Raw genomic sequence first — 22,295 nt, 5'->3', positions numbered from 1 at the left:
ATTCACCTGCCTCTGCCTCCGGAGTGCCTCTGCCCGGCCAGAGTTATGTATGATATTTCATGGAGTCTGTTGGGTTATGAATCTCTTGCCTTCTCTTTCTCCACGGCCTCCACCATCCTCCCGAAACAGAGGAGTTCTTCAAAGAGAAAAGACTAATTTGGTGGCACAGTGAAGAGAATGGTCTTAGCCAGAGAAGTTGACAGAGGGCTTGCCTAGCATGCAGGAATCTTTGGGCATGATTCCAGGCTTGAGGCAGGGTGTGGTGGTAGAGGTGCTGCACAAGTACCTGTAATCTTAGCTCTCTGAGGGGGGGTAGAGGCTAAAGGATCTGAAGAAGTTCAAGGTCATGCTCAGTTACATAGCAAGGTTCTGACCAGCCTGGGTCAGAAAGACACAGACCTTGTCTTTAAACAAAAAGGGGGTGGGGGAGGAAAGGGGGAAAGAAGACATCAGTGTGCTTAGAGTTGGGGGACTCCCTCAGTTAAGGACAGTAAGAACCTTCTGAAAAGTTGTGCTTGTAGGAGTTTAGGGTAACAAAGGACATGCCTTTGTCTTTTCTCATTACTGACAGTTAAATTAAGTACTGGTATGCTCAGGTTCATTTCTGTGTCCATTTGCTCTGGTAGGATCCAATGGGTTTGGGGTAGAAGGAATGGGGTCTTTGATCCTCTGGGAAGGGCCAGGAGAAGTGCATTTCTCCATCTGTCTCTGAAGGTCTGTTTGGGTGGTGTGTCAAGCACAGAGCACAGGGGCAGCTTAGTCTTTCTCTGCGTGTCCTGGGTGCACATCTCTGCATTCTTTTACACAGTGTTGCACATGCTTCTGGGAGTCCAGTGGATAAAGCAGGACTCATTTTTGTTTTTAATTACTGAAATTCTACAGTCCTGCAAAAGGAGCAGCTTAGTGGGAACCAATATAAATAGAAGTGGGGTGGTTGCCAAAGCCCCAGCTCCCTGGAGAGCGCAGGTGGAGAGAGGAGATCAGAGCCCCCGGCCAAGGCAGCAAGACTCCCCAGCTCCTCCTAACCCCTTCCAAGGAGGGTTTTTCCCCATTGCTCCAGCCTCACTAGCCACTGCCCCCTTGATTAAAAGGACCTGGCCTGAATCACGCATTTGAGTGAAGCCCATTATGGGTTCTCCTTTGGGAAGCCTCATTGTGCTTTGCCTGGTCTTCAGCAACTCTCTGAGAACACTGTCATTGACAGAGAGCCCCAGATCTCCAGCACTAATGGTCTTAGCCTGGTGACTGTCGAGTTGAGGTCATTTTCAAGCAAGCACTCCCCCACCCCCAACCCCTTCTACTGGCTTATTTTCAGGAATGGATAATGTTGTTTCTTTGTTCAGCCAAATATTTGGTCTGGGGAATTTACCGTGAAATTCTGTGAATTGCATATACCTAGTTAACAAAATAGTCCAAGTGCCACAAATGTCAGCATGGAAAACAAGGCACCATAATCGGCTTTAACCCTTTGGACTCCTGCTTGAAGCCCAGTGTGAAGGCCTAGGAGGGGATGGACTTGAATGTGAGGAGAGTCCCTAAATTAGGTTTGCTTTAGACTCGGCCCAGGACCTTATGATAGTTTGGATCTAGCTTGGCATCTCCCCTTTAATAGTGCCTACTCCCCCTCCCACCCGCCCCCCATGATTCCATTACTTAAAGAAGGGGAGGGAGAATCGCCCTCGAGGAGTTCAGCAAAGTCTTAACCACATTAGAAGAGCTGCTGACTCGATCCCTGCCCACCCTAAACTGGAACCGGCTTCCTTGGAACTTAAGGGAAAAAAAAAAAAAAAAAAAGAAAGAAAAAGCGCATTTGTGTGGGGGCTTTTGTTGCGTAATTCGCTTAGAACCTGCCAGGTGACCTGCTGACTTTGTTTTCTGTCTTGACGGCGCTTCATTCCACCGCTCCCCCGCCAGCCGCGGGGCAGCGTCACACTGTGAGGGCCCTGCGCGGCCCCGGAGCTGGCAGACCCCTCTAGTCACCCCAGGCTTTGGACGAACTTCAAGATCCGGCCCCAGCGGCCACCTCCCGCCCGCTCCCGCCGCAGGCAGGCAGCGGCGGCAGCGGGGGCACCAGGGGGCGTCCTTACCGCCCCTCCCTATCCCGCCCCTCCCCGCCAGGCGCGAGCGTGCACCTGGTGGCACCACCCCTGCCCGGGACTGTGGTTTCAGGTCCCCCAATTCCAGCCCACCGAGCGTCTGGCTCATCCACCCGGCGCGACGAAGCCTAGGTGAAGCTTGCGAGGACAGGTCGTTCTGATTAGTGCACGCAGGTCCTTAGGTCGGTTGCTCCGCAGATTTAACGTGAAATGGGGTCACTTGGCCGTGTAGAGGCGCAGAGACTGGGGATCGGAAAAGGGGGAGAAAGCTCTATGTGGAGGAATGAGGAGGGTTCCAGATCTTTAAGGGATCTCAGTGGGTGCAGAGGTCAGGAATTGGGGAGTGAGCTCTTGACATGAGTTCACAGTGGCTCAACACACTACAGTGATTTGATAGGGACCTGCATGGCCTTGGGAACAAATCTACTGACAGGATCCCATGTGGCCAGCCACTGAAGCTAGCCTCAGCCTCTTGGGGGCATACAGAGCTTCAGGTCCTGGCTGAACTTCCTGGAGAGCCTGATTTTCCTTTTCCTCAATGTAGCTGGTGAGAAGGGTAAAGGCTTAGGGTGTGTATAGTACAATGGGTTGATTTCTTTTCCGCCAACTCCGTCATTCGTGATACCAGCACTTCAGTTGACCGCCTCCAGAAACCACAATACCGGCCAGCTTTCCTCTCCAAAGGTGAGCCTGGGAAAGGAGAAGCTCGCCCTGAGGCCCAGGTGTGCAAACAACCAATATTTGTTTTCAATGATGCTTCTGCCTCTACCTAGCACACATCTTACACTCCTCACACATTCTCTTTCGGAATGAAAGAAATGAAGCCAAAGCAACATGAACATTAGAAGACTATTGGGACTTCCCAGAGGAATTCTGGATGACTTGCTGGAGTGTCTAATTAGAACTGATGTACACTTTGAGGGTTACCACATGATATAAAGTAGCTCAATTCAGAAAATTACAACTAGAAATAAATTCTAAGTTAGGAAGTGTCCAGGTCTGAGGGGGAGTGTCCCACTCACCTGAACACTCAGCGTCTACTGACCAGTGTCAGTAAGAGGTCATGACTGTGACTTTTACCAATGGGAAAAATGCCTGGTTTTAGGAAAGATGTTTCAATGGCTCTAAGATGACAACACAGGAACTCAACACATATAGACAGACAACTTGAGAAGTCAGAAGTTTAAGGTGTGTAATGTTTAATCAATTCCTGAAAAAGACATGACCTTCCCGTCAGCTATTTGCCGTCTATAAGACCGAGTGGACACTGTCTGTGTTCCTTCAAGCACCATGGAAGTTTCCGGTTACTTTTGTTTTTTCTTCCTCCAAAATACCCATTGAAAATGCTGACTGCCAATCCAAATGCTGTGTAGTAGGCTGCTCAGATGTAGGCATCAGAAAATATACGGTTATACAATCCAGAAATGTTTATCTTTAAAATGTAAAAAGAAGTGTTTTGTAAGAAAAGGGAGACAAGATGAGACAGTAACTTGCTGAGATGTTGCTATTGATATTCTCTAAGTCTAATTTTCAGAGAGTCTTGACACATTTTCTCTTCACTTTACGTAACTTGATTTCTACCTAAAACATTTAAAACAATGAAACTGTCTGTCCCAAACCCTTGAACTCCTAAGCCAAAATACTTAAGCAACATTTTGGGGGCATAATTTTATTATAACTTTAATGTGCCGCAACCCCCCTCAGTTTTATTAACTGCTGCCTTGGCCAACACATAGTTTTCTAAAGGGTTTAAGCCATCTTTACTCCGGGAATGATTTCTCTCCCCTTAAGGTAGCAGCAAATGACATCCTGCTCATAGCTTCCCAGGTTCAGTTGAGAACATGCAATGTGTTCAACTCAAGCTTCATGCTGATTTAATCTTTTAATCCTTGTCACTTGGTTTTCAAAGCAGTTTGTTTCAGTAGAGAGGCCAGAGGGAGGGGCCTAAACGGGGTGGGGGGAGGGAGATGGAGAGGAGGGGAAGCAAGGAGGGGGAGGAGAAAGGGGGAGGGGAGAGAAGCTTTTCTAAGCTACTTATGTTGGTTGTTATGTGAAAATCATGAAATGCTCTTTTTAAAGACTAACAGCACTTATGGTCAACATTATACCAGGTACCCTTGAATTTAGCTATGATCCAGAAGTAGGAAAATGTATCTCCTTCTGAAAGCTGCCTTATATGTGTCAGTGAAGACAATGAAACCAAAAGTGTTCACTTCCAGAAAGCTCAGACAGAATGAAGCACTAGCAATAGGTCCGAGAGCCACTTCTCAATCCAGTTGGTCAGTTGAAACTATTTCTTTCTGTCCTTTATGTTTCTACTCTTTGCTTAAAACGATTCTTTAAAAAAACTTTATGCGAAAGCAAGTTTACTTAAAGCAATAATTTAGGCTTTTGGGTTTCCTTTTCGTCTGTATATTCTCACGTTTTCCGTGTAGTGTGTATTTTGTATTTTTTTTTTAAATTTCTGATCAAGGTTATTACCTTTACCTATTTTGAACCCCAATTGTGCAATTGACACCCATGTTAATGTGGATAAACTCTGCTTCTTTGTGAGTGTAGAATTTAAATTTCTAACCTTTGGCATTTTTAAAGCATCTCCTTGATCCAGTTAGGGCCCTGCACATCGTGTCTAACTAAACCTTAATAAAATTCCCACTGACTTCTCAAGGTGTAGTTTATGCACTGTGTGTCCAGTAATAAACAGAATGCTCTTTTTTTGTCTTAAGGATTCCGAAAAGTGGACATACTGGCTTCAGATGTTTTTGTTGGCAGATTTTGTTGGAGAATTCCCATTCCCATGAGTTGATCTTCATGGTGTGTTCTTTCTGTGAACAAAGTCCATCGTCAATGGAGAGGAAGACACACACTGAGGAGTCTGTCTCAGGTAGTGGTCACTGACCTCGCCTGCTTCCCTCGTGTTCTTGTCTTCATTTCTTCCCCTTGTTTTCTTGGGCTTTGAGGGTGGTGAGGAAGGGAGCCAGATTTCTATAAATGCAGTAATTACCAAATTGCAACTTATTCAAATGGGTAGGCTCTTAGGTTCAGTGACCTTGACACTGTCAACCTACAGATTCCAGTTCGTTAGGGTCAGACACCAAGGTCCAGTCCCTGAATGATTTGCACAAGCTCCCTTTGTGTGCCGTCATAAGGGCAGACAAAAGATGTTTTCCCAATGGGACTCTCTCTTTATGAGGCCTGACCCTCCAAGAAGCAAGCTAATCTCAGGTGATTGGGAGGTTTTAGAGCACTAAGGGGACTTGCCTAGCCGGGTGAAGTCATTTGTTCAATGGTACCTCAGAAGAGTTCATTTACCTTCAAAAGGTAAGCTCTTTTCATTCAAGTCTTCCCTCTACTTCCCCTAAGACAAGACTTGTTTGCAAAGTGAAGCATTCCATTTAGCTGGAAAGCAGGGGGCGGGGCTGTTCGTTTGCAGTGTTTCAAAAATCAGCAGTGCAGTAAATGGGCTTTATCAAACAGTTTCCTCTCCTAACTTCAGTCCACTGCCCCCCCCCCCTTTCAGGTTTCTTTGCTTACTATCATTAGGCCAACATGCTTCTCAGGATGCAAGAGCTGTAGGATTTAGCATCTAGCTGCCAAAAGGAAAGTTTTGCTAACATTGTTTATCTTGGCAAGTCAGTGTAAACTTTCAGGTGAGAGCTGGGTAGATAAACAACTACTCCACCAGCATCACTCTTCCTTTTTAGAGACCCCCCATTTTTTTTTTTTTTACACTACATAGCTCAATAGATGAGAAGGAGATTTTTACTGGTTGGTGCCACTTTGCATGGGAAGTGATCAGGTTTATCTTGATAATCTGCTTGTCATTTGGCTACCCTGCTTATTCTAGTAGAACTCCTCTACCCACTTCAGTCCTGGTCTCTGGGGGCCTACACTCATGTGTAGACTATTGTTTATTTGCTTGTCACTTACCAAATCTCCATAAATAGCTCATAACTTATTTTCACAAAACATGCCCCACCTTAAATACCCAAAACATGATTGAATGGTGCTTTTCAACATTCTAGAAGACTGAATGCTCCTGGAGTCTATCTAATAAGTGTGGGGGTCTTACTGGTAGACCTTTGAAAGTCTGCTCTCTCTAAACTTCGAGATTAATCACAAGAATCTGAAGGAAGAACCAAACCTTTACTAGGCTCTGTAGACAAGAAGGAGCAACTGCAAAAATAGAAAACTGTTAGTTAACTTTTGGAGTATCTGCAGTAGATTCTGCTTCCAGCAATGTCATCCTAAAATTGCTAGTGTCCAGGCTTAGTGACATGAAGAAAAGGAAATTGAAGAAAATGATGGAGGAAGACAATACCAAGCAGGATAAAATGGCTGCTGGTGCTGCTGGTGGGTGGGTGGGGGGTTTTCCCTGCAGGGTTTGGTCTAGGAGACAGGACTTGATAGGGTGGGTCAGTCAGGGTCTCCAAGAACTGATTCTTTCCTGAGAGGAGTTCACAATGAAAATGTGTTCTGGTTGGCTGTTTGAACCAATTCAAAACTGTAACAGACATGTAATATACTTATAAAAGAAAGTGATTGAGTATCTGTAGTATAAAGTTGGGACCTCCCTCCCTCTCCCTCCCTCCTTCCCTCCCTCCCTCCTCCCTCCCTCCCTCCCTCCCTCCCTCCCTCCTTCCTTCCCTCCCACCCTTTTCTGTAGACTTGGAATTAATAGAAGTGTGGCTATTGGTAGGAAAAGATAAGGCTTTCACAAATGAAAATGCTCTGTAGATTAATTTAGAGACTAATTAAAATCTTAAAGTATTTCACAGAGCATCAAAGATGCTCAGGTAGGCCAGCAAAATGGGGAAGAATAAGCTGGTCTTAGGTGACATAAATTGATAATTAAAGGTATCACTGTTATTGAAGTTGGATAGATGAATGGATCAGTAAAGAAGCAGATAGCTGAGAGGTAGAAGACGTTTTAGAACATCACTAGACAGACTAGAAGAAAAACATAGTACAGGAATTAAAATGTGTTACTTGATAAAAGTGTTCTAAGTTACACTAAACTTAAGTGTTAAACCAATTAAAGAGCAGATCATATTTTTATGTATGAAAATCACATTTGGGGGCATAGGTGAGTTGAATTGCCTGTTATCCATACATTCAGCATTGTTAGAGAGGTAAAGAGCTAGACATCATATGTAAACATTTAAAATGTGTAGTAAAATGTAATGAGAGTAATACACAAATAGAGGCAAAATCCAAAGTATGATAAAGTGGATAGATATTGACTGTGACATGAGTAAATTATGGCTAAAGTTAGGAAGGTTTTATAGTCAAAGGAACTGAAAAGATGCTCTAGGGCAGAGGAAGGAAAAGGGTTCCACAAGGCCAGGTGATGAATCTTTTCGGCTTTGTGGACTGAGGGCCTTAGTTGGAGATAACTGTTCACCTCTGTGGTTAAAGCAGAAAGGCAGTCACAGAACAGTGAATTGAGTGCACATGGCCACATCTCATTAGTTCATTCTGAAACATGATTTGAGCTTCATACACTTTTTCATTTTGTGAAATGGTCCTCTTGATTTTTAAAAACTCTTTCAAAACTTCTTAGTTCATCGGCTGCATAGTGGTAGTCCCCCAGCACCATAAACAAAGGACCAACCAACCAACCAAAGACAAATGACTTGTTCCTTGAAATAAAAGTCTCAAGGACTCTTCTGGGAAAAGAAATGCATGGTATATGCTTGGAAAACTCTGACATCTGCATGACCCACTTGAAAATCTATAGTTAAACATTCAGATTTTCAAGGCTTTGAGAAGTCCTACAGTGAGAACCCAGTATAAACTGTTTAGCCCAGGCACACCTGTCTTAGCGTTTCTATTGCTGTGAAGAGACATCAGGACCACAGTAACTCTTTTAAAAAAAAGACATTTAATTGGGGGTGGCTTACATTTTCAGCAGTTTAGTCCATTATCGTCATGGTGCAACATGGTAGCTGGCAGATGGACAAGGTGTTGTAGAAGTAGCTGAGTGTGCTACATCTTGGTTTGTAGACAACAGGAAGTGGTCTCTGTCTCACTGGGCATGACTTGAGCATATATGAGACCTCAAAGCCTGCCTCCATAGTGACACACTTCAACAAGGCCACACATCCTAATATTGCCACTCTCTTCAGGGGCTATTTTCTTTTAAACCACCCCCAACACCTTAACTCATTTGCCTCAAACCCCTTTTCCTCAAAATTTCAATTCTACAAGGTCAATGAAGTCTGGCTAATAGCTGTCTCTCTGAGAGGACCTGATGTCACTTTTCTCTTGTCCACTTGCACACTAGCTATATAGGCATTTGTTTTTTTCTGTACCTACCATATGTTTCTTTACCATCTTGGATAGTCATGTCTGCTGTGCCCTTTGGCTAAAAGGTTCCTTTAGAAGGTCTTCACAAAGATCTACTCCACCTTGTTAGTCAATTTTCAACTCAACTGTTTATTCCTAAAGAAGGTTTTCTCTGATGCTTTAGTCAAAAACAACTACTCCACTATCAGCACGCTCAACCCATGTTATTAGTAGTCTTGTTCATTGAATGCTAGGGACCAAGAGATGGCCCAGTTGGTAAGATGCTTACTGCATAAACATGAGTGTCAGTGCTTGATTCTGTGCATTCACATGGAAAAGTATATCATTGGAATCCCAGTGCTGTGGAGCCAGAGACAGGAGGATACCTGGGTCTTGCTGGTGAGCCAGTTAGAAAAATTGGTGATGTCCAGGTTTAGTGAAAGACCCTTTCTCAAAAAGTAAGGTGGAGAGCAATACTTGATGTAAACCTCTGTCCTGTGCACACACACTAATACACTCTGCCTACACACATGCACACTCACGAATGTTATAATATTTTCTTTCCATCTCTGCATATGAATATCAACGTATTTCATCTCTTCTTTGCAATGAGGTTGACAATGCTCTTACCTTTGCTACAACAGCTTGTCTTTCAAAGTGCTTGTCACAAAAAATGAATAAATATAATTTAATTCAGAGAGAGAGAGAGAGAGAGAGAGAGAGAGAGAGAAGAGAGGAGAGAAGAGAAGAGAAGAGAAGAGAAGAGAAGAGAAGAGAAGAGAAGAGAAAGAGAAAAAGGAGAAAGAGAGGATGAGAGAATATATTATAGACCACATTTTGGGAAATAACTATGTTATGCCAAAAAATGTACAAATGTTAAATTAATCTAAATCTCCTGGAAAAAACAACCCACATGCTATCACCAGTAGTTTAGTCGTCACCATGTGAATTAGCACTTTAGGTCTACAGTACAACTCAAGCAAAGGTTATGCTAAACACTCATGTAATTACACCCATCGGTTGTTGATGTTTCAGTAAATGGTTCCATTTATTTGTTTTCTGGAACATAGGCAACTTGAAATAAGAACTATAAAATTGCTCATGTGTTTTGACATCTGAAGAGTAAAACAAGTTTTTTCTCAAGAAATTGATATCTTAGCAAACGACTGAAAACGATTTCTCCATGCTATTAAAAATGGCCAGAGTGAAAAAACGGCATCAACACCTGGAATTGTGTTTATCAAGCCATGTTAAGTGAAAAGAGCAGAACACAAAGTACATGCCATCTGATTCTCTCTATAAAAACACACACTCACCCACTAAACAGCTAAACAAGAAATTAGGGCAAATTGAACCTCTTCTGCTGTAACCTTTGCCTGAGCAGTGTACAAAAATTGACTAAAGGAGAGGGAAGCTTGTCAGCACTGAGGGGAGAAAACCGGTTTTGGACATGCTTTAATTTGTCTGAGGTCAAAGAGAGGAGAGTGACTATCCTGAATTAAAGGTAGTAAAGCTAGCTTCATTTAGCCTCAAGATAAGTACGTGCTTGGGGTCCCAAAAACATGCCTACTTCTCAGCAAATTCCACTTTGTTGTATTCAAGATCTTTCTCAAGGCAGAAGTGCCTATACATTGCAAAGTATTTGTGTTAAATAAGATGCTTTAACATAAATTACATGGAAGACTTAGTTCCTAGACCTTGAATTTATTAGCTTTATTCTATTAGTTATAAAAGGTTAACGAACACTTAATTTTAAAAAGATTAACTGAATGGCAAGAGATTGGCTTCTTATTTACAGATGTTCTGTGGGCCTGCTGCAGTCAGGAACAAATGGTAAGATGCCCGTCTTAGTACCTGCAGACTGGGCTGTTTGATCTGCAGGGTGAGCATCCATTGGTGAGTACGTGAGCTTGGTGGAGGAGCCGTGGTAAAGGAGGACTGTTATGTAATTATAGCATCCATAGCGTCCGACGCACCTCCCAGCCCAGCCTAATAGTTTGTACTGTGAAGTGGGCGTCACAAGGATAGTGAGAATTAATTAATGTTTATGAAAACTTGTCCAGATCCATGGGAGGAAAGTACTTTATAGGCAAAGTGGTGCAGTGTTTGGGAAAAGATGTCCTCTTTCTCTTAAACTGAAGGTTTGAGCTGGTTGGATAGAATCTTGTCATTTCAAAGTTAACATTCAGTTAAAAATTTCTCTGAAAAATTTGGGTAGATTATGTACCTCATGAGTCAGAGTTATCTGGAGTGTTTTGCCCTCATAAAACTTAAAGACTTGATGTTGATGATTGACAGGCTTAATGTATGTCAGGCACTGTCATTCTCATCAATGACACATACAGTTGATTGCCCAGCACATACATGCTATCACACCACTTCTTTATAGTGCGTATAGTAAACGAATTATATTACATAAATATAATAGTTTATAGTTGAGGAGTAACTTATATCTGAACACAAAACAATGCAAGTAGGTAAAAATTCACATTTGAATTATTCAAATTTTGTCTTGTCTGACAAGATTAAAACATTTTGGGCCATTGAAATGGCTCAGCAGGTAAAGGCACTGGTGACCTGAGTTTCATCTTTGGGACCCACGTAAATGTGGAAGGAGGTCAACTCTGAAAAGTTGTCCTGTGACCTTCATACTTCTGTTGAGGCATAGGGCATAGGTGCTCCCACACCTCCCACACAAACATATAATAGAAATGAAATGTTTTATATTTTAAGTACTAACACTGTACTGACACATGATTTTGATAGGAAAAAGATCTCTGTGCCCCGTCTTCTATAAGAAGATTTGGACTCTAAAGGCAGAAAACACACAATATTAAAGCTCCCCTATGTGATGTTACAAACAGAAACCTTTTTACTTAAACTTTTCAACATAACATAGCCTGAAAGGTGTCATGATGGTTACTCACCCTGTGTTCTAAGTGGTCCAGAGCACGGGCAGCATGATTCTCTGCCCTTTGTCGCTCTAATCTCTTAACAAACGTTCGTTATTAGGCAGACACAGAAACATCATCCTACTTAATTTAGAATCATTTTTTATTTATTGGAGATGCCCTTTTTTTTGTAATTAAAAGAGATGCTCAGAGTATCCTGAATATAATGTTGTCATTTTCTTGTAAAAGATGCTTACATTGGCAGTTTTTCATTCACAAGTGTTTCATTAGGCTAAACACTTATTAGTGGGCCTGCAAAACAAGGGGTCTTGCTCTAAGGCTGAAGATCAGCAGTATCAAACACATTTGTGCTGATCTTCAATTCCTCTGACATTTTGTTTGAATTTCTTGACAGCTCTCCTCATGTCTTTTTCAACTATGCCAATTATTTCCCTTTTAAAATTGCACTTTCAGTGTAAATACTGTGGCTTGTCTGTTAAGCTAGAGAAATAGAAAATCATTAGAGGGTCTTGTGTCATCTACTTACAACGTAATTGAACAGAGGCAAAGAGCTCTTGAAAATTCGTTTGAGTGTGCTACTCTTTAATTAAGTGCATGTGTGTTGCTGGGGGTTACACCTAGGGATTTATGAATTCTAGGCTAGTTCTTTTCCACCGCACTACTCTCCCAGCCCTATGGTATTACCTTACATTAATTAGAACATCAATCTATAGTATTTATATGTTTTAAAATTAAGGATTACTTCTAAATACTATCATTGGGATGCCTCAAAATGGGACACTAGGCCAAATTAAGAAGGAGGGAGATTCATGAAAACCATGATTCTTCTAGGTGTGAAACTGGAATATTCCTAGGAGAGAGAAGATCAAACCAAGAGAAAATCTAGATGTGCCCTTTAATATGATAGAGTCAAGTCATAACAAATAACTAAGTTGCTTGTTTTAACCTTAGATTTTATATATTTATTATTATTTTTTTACATTTGGTCAGGGTGATGTAGAAACCAGAAAAGATAATAAATTGATAGGAGAGGGCAGAAAAGCAAACTGACATAAGAATTTGTGTATAATCGATGTGGCAGATCCCTATTAGCAGGCACTAATGAGAAGCCTAGGATAGAAGTATTAGTGTTGAAGTGATGATACCCCAAATGTGAAGCACACCTTCTGAGAAATTAAGAGTTGACTGACAAGATATTTAAACTTTAAGTAGGAAAGTTCTCTAAGCTCTTTAAAGGGGTAACGAGCCTAACAGTTTAACTTTAGCATGCAGAAATCTTCAAGTGTATCATACATTGAATGTCTTCAATCTGAGGTTCTGTAGAGCAAGTGAAACTCGAGCTTGTCTTTAAAGGTCTCCCATTAGGTCCTGCGTGGGCTGCATGCTTTTCTGCCCTCTGTTCATACGTTTTGAGTCCTAACCCTTGATGGACATTGTTAATGAGGGTTAGTTGGAATTAGTGTGGGGTTTCCACAATGAGAATGAGGTTAGTAACTTTTTATAAAGAAGAGATTAGAAGCTCCTCCTTCTACCCCCTCCCCTGCCCCTTTCTCTTTCTCTCCCTCCCTTCTTCCCTCCTCTTGGTCTCATAAGGCCCTAATAAAAATGCTTGTCATAAAACCCAGAAGATGGTCTTCTCTAGATTGCAGATCTGTTGGGGTCTTGGTCTTTAATTTTCTAGCTTCCAGCACTATAAACAACGCATTGCTCTCCCACAAGTGTATGGCAGTTTGTCATGGCAGTTCAGGCTCACCAGGACTGGCCTCAGGAGCTTTTGACCTGCTAGATCTGTGTGGATGCAAGAGCATCTCCACCATTGTTTCTTCCAGGTGGGTTTGTTTGCCAGGTTCCTCCTGAGATCCAAATAATACTGAATTATTAGGGCACTAGTCAGAGACTGCCACAGAGAAAGGAACAGATTTTGTAAATTGACACCTTGACCCTTGTCCCTGAGCGGACAATGCTAAAACCAACTTAACTAACTGGTCACAGACCTAAGCAGATGAGCTTGGTTGACTGAGAGGAAGCAATAAATTATGTTTGTATTGACCTTAGTAAACCTTTTAATTCTTTCCTACATGATATAGTTCTCAACAAATTGGGAAAATATGGCATAGCGTCTAGGTAATTGCGCAACGAAAGATCAATGGCTGAGGCCTGCGGCATGTGTTTCATGCCTTGGTGTACTTGAACAATTTCTTCACCTGTAGGTAATGAGGGAGACCTTCAAATCTAGAGAGGATGCTGGCTTTTTCTTCTCTACTGTGGTGAGACACTCACAGCTATTCCCAATGTGACCTGAGGAGACCTGAAGTCCAATGTGATGTTCTTCTAGAAGCTGGTCTCTCTGCATAGAAAAATTGGACATATTCTTCCCCTCTGGGCCATTCATGTGGCTCATCTTTGCTGTCAGCTCAAGGCGACTCTTCTAACTGGTTTTGCCTTTTGTCCCCACCTGTCTAACTGATGAGTGTCTTGGTCAGCCTCTTAGTTGTGAAGGGGAATAGTCTGAAATGTATTGGCTGCCAAGTCAGAACACCTAAACAATTGCAGAAAACTCATTCACGTATTCACTCAACAAATTGTTGAGTGGCTCCCTGCATGTGCTGGCACTGCGCTAGGCAGTGAGCATACCGACTAAAGTTCAACCTTTACTCCAGAGGTGCTTGGGCTGTCTGAGGGCGTTGACATGCATGAGTATAATGGCTATATTAGCTCCAGAGGTCTCTGTCTTTGCTCACAGATAGCCTCCTTATTGTGTTCTCACGCGATTTGTACTCCATGGGTGAGAATCCCCTATGTCTCTGTGTGTTCAAATTTCCTTTTCTTAATACATTATTGCCTACCCTAAAGGCTTTGTCTCTGCCTCCTCCTTGTGCCCCCCTCCTCCTCCTGCCCCTCCTCCTCTTCCTCCTCCTGCTCCTCCTGTTCCTCCCCTGCCCCTCCTCCTCTTGGTCTTCCTCCTGCTCCTCTCCCTGCTTGTCCTGCTCTTCCTCTTCCTGCTGCTTTTAATCATCCTCTTCCTTCCTCCTCCTTCCCTTCCTCCTTTTTGTGTAACTGAGATATTTACCAAGAATCCCATTTAATACCTGATTTCATGAACTGCTGGCTTACTTACATACGTTAACTTTGTGTATAGGATAATTCTTGCATTTAGTATATAGTATGTTTTAAATTTCCCCTCAAAAAATACTTAACATTCCAATAATGGTCAATATTCCAATAAGTTAAGAATATGTCAAAAATTCATCAAAGACAAGTGTTATAGGCTAAATTATAGCTCCCCAAATTCATATGTGTGACTGCTAACTTCTAATATCGCAAATATGATTGTATTTAGATGAAGTATCTTTAAATAAATAAATTAAAAAAGTCTTTTGACTGTGTCTACAAGTCATTGCTAGCCTAGTGTATATGGGGACCTAAGTTCAATCTCCAGAACTCTACCAAATCAATTAATTAAGATAGAATAATATCCTATGGTTGACAAACACAAATGGCTGACATTTTGATAGCACAGGAAATTTGAACACAGATGTATACAGAGGGGAGGCCAGGTAAGGATGGAGGTGAAGGCAACACACAGGCAAGGAGAGACGGCTCAGAAAAAAAGCTGTCCTGTTGACACATTGATCTTAGACTCTGGGCTGTTAGGATTGTGAGAAAGTAAAGTTCTGTTGTTAACCATGTCATTATGGAAGCCTAGCAAGCTATATAGTAAACAAACATACCTCACATCTAGGTGTGATAGCGCACGCCTTTGATCCCAGCACCTGGAAGGCAGAGGCAGATGGATCTCTGTGAATTTAAGGTCAGCCCGATGTGCAGAGACAGACTTAGGCCAGCCAGGGATACATAGTCTCCAACCAAACAAAAACCGAACAACCTCCCAACAAAACCATATACTAATCTCATCGACAATTCCCATTGGAATTCTTGCCCCGATTTAGTAATATTTTAAAGTTACTTAAGTATATTTTATATGAACAACCTTGAAAATTTTTATTAAGCTTCTCAAATTAGCAATATGATGTGTGTGTGCACGCACGTACAAGTGTGTACATGTGCATGTGTTTATTTGTGTTAGTATGTGTGTATATGTATGTAGCAAGTTACACCTGTAAATGATAATCAAGGGTAGAAACCTAAAATTAACCCTAAAGAAATGGCCTAAGGCCACCCATAGAGTGCACTGGATTGAGCAAGACAAGGTCTATAGGCAGCCAAGCTGTGCTGCAGCGTTAATTAGATGGAAGTATTTGGAACAGAAACAGCCTCATCGTGGTCGTTCTCACAAAACTGAAGAACTGCTGCTTCATTCCATGTATTTTTGTAAACGTATATGACTCACAAGAGAAAGAAAATCTCACAATGCAGGGAATTTAAAAACTGAGAAGAAAGAAAACTGCTCGTAAGCTGACAGACCTTTGAAGACTCGGAGTGACTAACAAAGTTCCTGCAGTACTTTTTATTTAACAGTATCAGAAAGTTTTAGACAAAGATTTTTGGTTTTGGATGGAAAAGGCTTACTTGTTGAGAACTGAAGGTTGACTAAAGGTATGGTTAGCTACTTGATAGTTATAAAGTCTGAAATCCTTTGTGGAGGGGAAGTTACTTTTCGTTAACTGGGTTGGATCTTATGTATTTATAGGAAATGTTTCCATTTAAGACCATTGATACATTAATAGTTTCCAGGCACATTTTATGGCAGGGCCTAAGTTTGTTCTCTTTTGAACATCTAGGAAAGGATGTTTTTAAAGTAAGCACTTAGATTTGCCTGGATTTCATTTATAAAGCAAGGGTCTTAACTCTAAATGCTTCTGAAATCAGGCTATGCCCGGGAGTAGTGAATTCCCCAGAGATGACCATCATGTCTTCCACTCATTTTCTTCTTAAATCCCTGTACTTTGCCCGTGTTTGTCTTTTTGAAAAGCAGGAACTGGTCCAGCTCCTGGCTGCCCCTCCACATCCTCAGATTTGTGATTTTCCTCCTGTATTTCCTTGGAGATGTTGTTCGTCGTAATCCTTAGGGCAATCCTGCTGTACAGCTCCATGCTAACTTCAAAGCTGAGGCTGGATCGCCATCGTTAGCGAGTGTGGTGAGACATCCAGAAACTAAATCCCATTAGATGGAGAAAGGAAATCTGTTCGTAGGAGCCGGTGAACATACTGGCTCTGGCTCATAGGTAGAAATCCACTTGAGTCTTTTGTCCTACAGTGTGTCGCTAAAGCCCCCTAGTGGCCAGGTGACCCCAGCCAGGTGTGGAGTGCCCCCTCCTTTGCAAGAGGATCCTACCTAAAGTCCTCTCCCTCTCTTCAGGCCTTTCTGAATTATGGAAGAAAAACTCTTGGGTCTCCAAGCTAATCTGATTCCCTAGTTTCAGGAAGTCTCCAGGAGCTCTGTTTTTCAGCTCCCCATACTTCCAGAGGAGGGAAAGGCCAGCCAGAGCTTTCCTTGGCTGTGGACAAGTTGGGTCTCTGAAGCCACTAATTCTACAGAGTGATGCTGGGAACTGTCCTGCAAGTTGCCAAGCTGTGAACTGAGTCCTGAAGGATCTCCCTAGTTTGGGTGTCTTATCCTGTCTGTGTGGCTTCAGGAGAGGACAGATCTCCTTCTCTAGGTACTGCGAGGAAGCGCCAAACATCCGGGGAACAGCTATACCCACACGTCTAGAGTACCTCTGCTAAGACATAGGCTCCACAGTGCAGACCCGTGAGATAGTCCACTTGTCCCGAGAATCCACAATGTCCCTAGGGCCCCCACGGATCACAGCCATTTAATAATCATGTGACAAAAATGTACTCAATGACGAGCAGGTGTCTGGCACACTGTAAGGGCATGCTTTGAATATGGGGGCTTAATGAATGTAATCAAATCTTGGTGATGTCTGCATGTTTTGAAGGGAGTTATTTAGGAGCTGTGAAACACACACTTTTAAATAAGTGTTTAAATTCATATGCTATTTGCTGTGAGTGAGGTGTGTGTGTGGGTGGCAATGTGGGGAGCATTTCAGGTGGTACAATTAACTCCTAGGGGAGTCCTAGATCCAATTCCCTCCTGCTTTCTAGGACAAAACTGTGGTCAACTGGAGACTACAAGCCCTCTTAACCCTGTTCTCTTTAGCTGTTTCACTTTTCTCTATTCCCCAACCTGTCTTGTCTCTGCATTTGGACTATAACCCTATGGAATCCGTGTGTGTGTGTGTGTGTGTGTGTGTGTGTGTGTGTGTGTGTGTGTGTGTGTGTGTGTGTGATGCCATGCATGTATGGCAGTCAGAGGACAACCTGCACTTCCCTCCTACCACCATGTGTGCTCTGAGGATTGAACTCAGGTCATCAGGTTTAGCGGCAATCACTGTTATCCATTGAGATGAGTCTCTCTTTTTTCAAGATTTTTTTTTATGTGAATGAATGTTTCTCTTGCATGTGTCTTTGCATAGCACATATGTGCCTGGTATCCTGATCTTATGGAGCTGCAGCTACGGTCACTTGTGAGCTGCCAGGTGAGTGCTGGAACCAAAGCTGGCCCTCTGTAGGAACAACAAGTGCTCTAAACCACGGGCTATCTCTCCTGCCCTCCAATGCGATTCTTAATAACATTACTTGTCAAGTTTCTACCTCTCGTCCACTGCCTCTTTATTATCTATGACTTCTTCTATATGTGATAATTTCCAAGTAGAAATGACTATCCTTGAGCTTGCTTTGGAATCCAGATCACTTTCTCCAAATGAACTCAGAGGCTGCTCCTGAACCCAGCCGGTCTTAAAAAGAAGTCATTCCCCACATCCTCTTCTCTTCCATCTTGCTTCTTTTCTTTGTACACGTAGACAAAGGACTGTCCCCTTACCTCCTCCTCCTTCATCCATGCTCCCAGAGGAGCACCAAAGCTCAACTACTGACAAGTTGTCATGTTTTATTATTTATTTCCTATAAAAAATCCATGTTAAATGATTAAATCTGACAGTTACGAACTCACCTCCCCCCTCCCCCAGTAGCCAAGTATTGACTCTTTCCTCCTGACCTTTCTACATCTTCTCTGTCCTTTCACTGTCTTCAGGGTGATTTTAAAACATATCTAAGTACATCATACCTTCACATCTAACCCTTTGATAGGCTCTCAGTACACTTGGAATACATGTTCCAAGTGCCTGGAATACCTGGTTCCTTTTCCTTTGGAGTTTTAATTTTCTCTCTTTTACTTCTTTCTGTGGTCATATCTCATTGGACTTCTTCAGGTTCCTTTGCATTCAAAATCTTTTTCCATGTAATTTTCTTGGCCCAGTATACTTTACCATTTAAAACTTTCCTGTATCTTTCTTTCTCCTTTCTGTCTTTTCTAGTGCTGCACATCCTAGGCAAGTGCTCAACAACTGGCCAACACCTTCAGCCTTTCGCCCACACTTTCTTTGGGTAGCACCTTCTATCTCACCCTGAATATTACCTCCTCTGGGAAGTTTTGCCTGGTGTCCCCTATTAGGCTCAGGGCTCTGATGATGTCGCCTGAAACTGTAATACTCATTGCCACCCTTGCTCATTATATAAATTTTCCTGCAACTATTTTCCCAATAAATAATCCACTGGACTCCCTGTGAGAAAAAAGGTCCATGTTCATTTCATGTCTCCAGTACCTTCAGCTTTTCACATAGTGCCTTAACCTTGGTAAGTTCACCATGAATTATGCACTGAATGCACGAATAAGAGGGGATTTCTTACTGAGGTAGCTCAGTTACAGAGTGTTTGCCATGCAGCAATGAGGACTTCAGTTCAGCCCCTCAGCACCCACATAAAAAGCCAGGCACGTTGGGAAGTGTTGTAATCCCAGTGCTGGGGAGGTAGAGACAAATGGATCTCTCTGGTTTGCTGACCAGCCAGTCTAGCTTAATTGCTAAGAACCAGGTCTCTGTGAAAGACTCTGTTTCAACAAAACCAAACAAATAACAAAAACAAGGAGATCTCTCTTGAGGCATGGCCCCAAGTTCTGCATGCATACCCATGCTGTACTCCCAGTAGCATGACATGAGTATAAAACCAAATACCAGAATATACTTTTGAATCATCATAGCTAGAAGATGAACAATGCCCAGTGGATAGTGGAAAAGAAGAGAATATTAGTGGATTTGTTTTTCCTGGAAAGTTTCACACAGAGACAATTGTAGTTTTGGGATATGAAGGGCTCCCATACCCCCACAAGGCTCATGTACTAGACCCCCACAAGACTACTGATGCCCCCCCCAGGCTCATGTGCTGAAGACCTCCCTACACACAAGGTTTGACTCAGTGCTGTTGATTTGATTGTGAGAGCGCTAGCCTCATCAATGACTGATTCCATCAATGGATTCCCAACTTGAGAGGCATCGTTGGGATATTCTGAAAGCTAGGAAGTGGGCCTAGTTGATGAAAACAGGCCATATGGTCTGTGGCACCCAGACCTTGGAAGGTGGTATCTTATCTGAGCCTCTTTGTTCCAGCACATTCTGCATTGCTCCACTGCACCAGGCACAGACTCAGGGAGCTGAGTGGCTGCAGACTGAGACCTCATGTAGTCCATGAACCAAGGTGAATTTTTCCTCCATTTAACTTTTCTTAAGTACATTTGGTCACAGCAACAAAAAGTAACTAGTCCTTCATAGGTGATTTCCTAGATGGGAAATGATATCATAGGCTGTGGGGAGAACAGGAACAAGAGCTTACGGGTAGGAGAAGATGGGGTCCATTTGAAGACTAACTAGTAAAATTTTATCTCTAGAGAAAGTAGATTGCAGAAAGGAGAAAGCTAGAAAAGAGGTAGACAGGGAGGCATACAATAGAGACCTTTAGGGTTGTGACATGAGTGGTATCATGAGAGAATTCATCTGGATGTGGTATGTAGGGAAAGCTTTGGCATCCCAAAACCAGCTAGAAAGGGTACATAAATTTCACCGGAGATTAAAAAAGACAGAACTCTGGTCATAGCAGTGAGAAAAGGGAGCAGGCTATGTTATGATAAATCTTTCTGCCAAAAGCCACTCGAGCCCTATCGCCATGTGGGTGCTTTCTGCCAGCTGCCCGAGTTCTGCCGGCCGAGTTAGGGTCCCAAATAATACACAGAGACTTATATTAGGTACAATGCTGCTTGACCAATGACTAGGATTTCTCATCTGTTAGCTCAGTCTTAATTATCATCAATCTATATATTTTATAGGACTTATCTTATTTAGGATGCCTTCCACTGGCATCCTCATCCCGGGATCACATGGTGACTCTGGAGGAAGAGAGAAGGGGCCCACTTCCTTCTTGCCCTTGTTTATATATGATTCTCCCTGCCATGTCACTTCCTGCAGATCACCACTTCTTTACTACATTTCCCAGAATCCTCCTTGACTCCTAGTCCCACCTAACTTGCTGCCTCATTGGCCAAACAGTACTTTATTTATTATCCAATAAGACAAACACATACACAGAAGCACTTCCCCCACCAAGGCTAGACCTGAGGCTAAGATGACTGAGGCGTCAATTGCTGGGAGTTTGGTGACTCATTCCATGCAATGGCTACAGAATCAAGCCAGATGACCCTCACATCCAGATACCACATGAAAGGCAGGGGTACAGTGCCATAGCAATCAGTCTCAGAGTGGGTAGAGTTCTAGGGCTGATCAGACTATACTGTATCCTTTCTGCAAAGCCTATAGGAGTTCATTCGCTGGGCAAAATCTATTCCTATAAGTGGGGACCACTAGGATGTTTTCTTGGCTAATTTTTAAATGGAAAAATTTAAATATGGGTTTTCTTTTTTTTTTTTCATTAATTTTTTTCCTTTTCTTCTTTTCCCAGATGGCTGTTACGGTTCAGTCCACTTCACAGGTATGCCCTAGGATTGCAAATGACTATTTCACATTTGCTGTGTAAACTAGTGACTCAGTATGTTGCTTTAGAACTAGATACGTGTGGTTTTGCTTCACTTGAGGAATTCAGTAAAGAACATACTTCATGTCAGCAGAGAGCCTCGTAAATCCATGTGAAGGACACGACCAGACTCCCCTGCTAATCGTGCAGCTGCATGGACCTGGTTTCCTTTCCTAATGGGGGCTTCTCAAGTCTTCCCCATGGTCCTAGAAAGACGAGAAGCAACACTGGTGTCTTTTTCTCAAATCTACTCTTCAAGGTTAAAAAATAACTGAAGGAGAAAGTAAAATTGTACAGAGAGTGTTTTTGTTTTTGCTCTGTATGTAAGAACTATGCATGTGCTCCCCTCCATATGGGTCCTACAGGGATGCCTGCCAGAAAAAACAAACAAGGCGACATGGCCCTAGACAACTTCTCTTACATAATGGAGAGCTTCTGTACTAGCCCTTGTGTCTGTAAACTGTGTGTCTGGGGATAGACAGCTAACCAGAAGCACACAGCACGGAGAGGAGAGGTAGGAAATAGAGATCATTAGTTTTCCATTACAAAAGAGCATTTGAATTGTCAGTGCTTCAAAGAACACTCCTGGTTGTGTTTGGCAATAAGACTGTGGGATGATGTGAACGGAGACAAGCACTGCAAGGATGGCAGGGTTTCTGCAGAGCTGACCATGCTGGGTACCGAGGCCCTGGCTGAGGCTCTATTTGATTATGTGGCCAAGTTGGTGAGCCCTCACGGCCTTGGTGGCATGGGAAAACCACCCTGTGTAGTGTTCTTTTATCCGAGTGGTAGACTGGATGTCTCTCTAGACTTCTTGATATTCTCTTGTCCTTCCATTACCTTTTTCATGAACTTGGAAAATTTCTGGACATGCATGAGTCCAGACACCCATTTAGAGTTTTTAGACTTTTTATACTTCTGAAACAAAGCCCTTCATATCATTTATTATTTCATGGATGTCTGAAGCCCATTTTTGCTACATTTCTGGTTTGAGTGACATCGTTCTTCCTGTATGTGTGTGTATACCCTCTCCCCCCACACACAAGTACACACATGCATGCACACATATGCAAACACACACACATACACACCACTTACACTTGTTTATTTTGTTGAT

The 22,295-nt window shown here is 42.6% G+C and overlaps 1 long non-coding RNA gene across 2 annotated transcripts; it reads right to left on the bottom strand.

The window, feature by feature from the left end:
- Window positions 1-3,274: 3,274 nt before the first annotated feature.
- On the bottom strand, window positions 3,275-20,365 carry LOC103159926. 2 transcript variants are annotated; one of them, XR_003479388.2, is made up of 4 exons: window positions 15,028-20,365; window positions 4,996-5,081; window positions 4,844-4,921; window positions 3,275-3,528 (listed from the first exon to the last, which is right to left on the bottom strand). It is a non-coding gene; the product is annotated as an uncharacterized LOC103159926 (long non-coding RNA). The 2 variants fall into 2 exon arrangements; XR_003479387.2 differs by lacking the exon at window positions 15,028-20,365 and having other exon boundaries at window positions 4,996-6,664.
- Window positions 20,366-22,295: the final 1,930 nt, after the last annotated feature.

This window comes from Cricetulus griseus (genome assembly GCF_003668045.3).
Source record: "Cricetulus griseus strain 17A/GY chromosome 1 unlocalized genomic scaffold, alternate assembly CriGri-PICRH-1.0 chr1_1, whole genome shotgun sequence".
Classification (NCBI taxonomy): Eukaryota; Metazoa; Chordata; class Mammalia; order Rodentia; family Cricetidae; genus Cricetulus; species Cricetulus griseus.
This window is presented reverse-complemented; position numbering and strand designations above follow the sequence as displayed.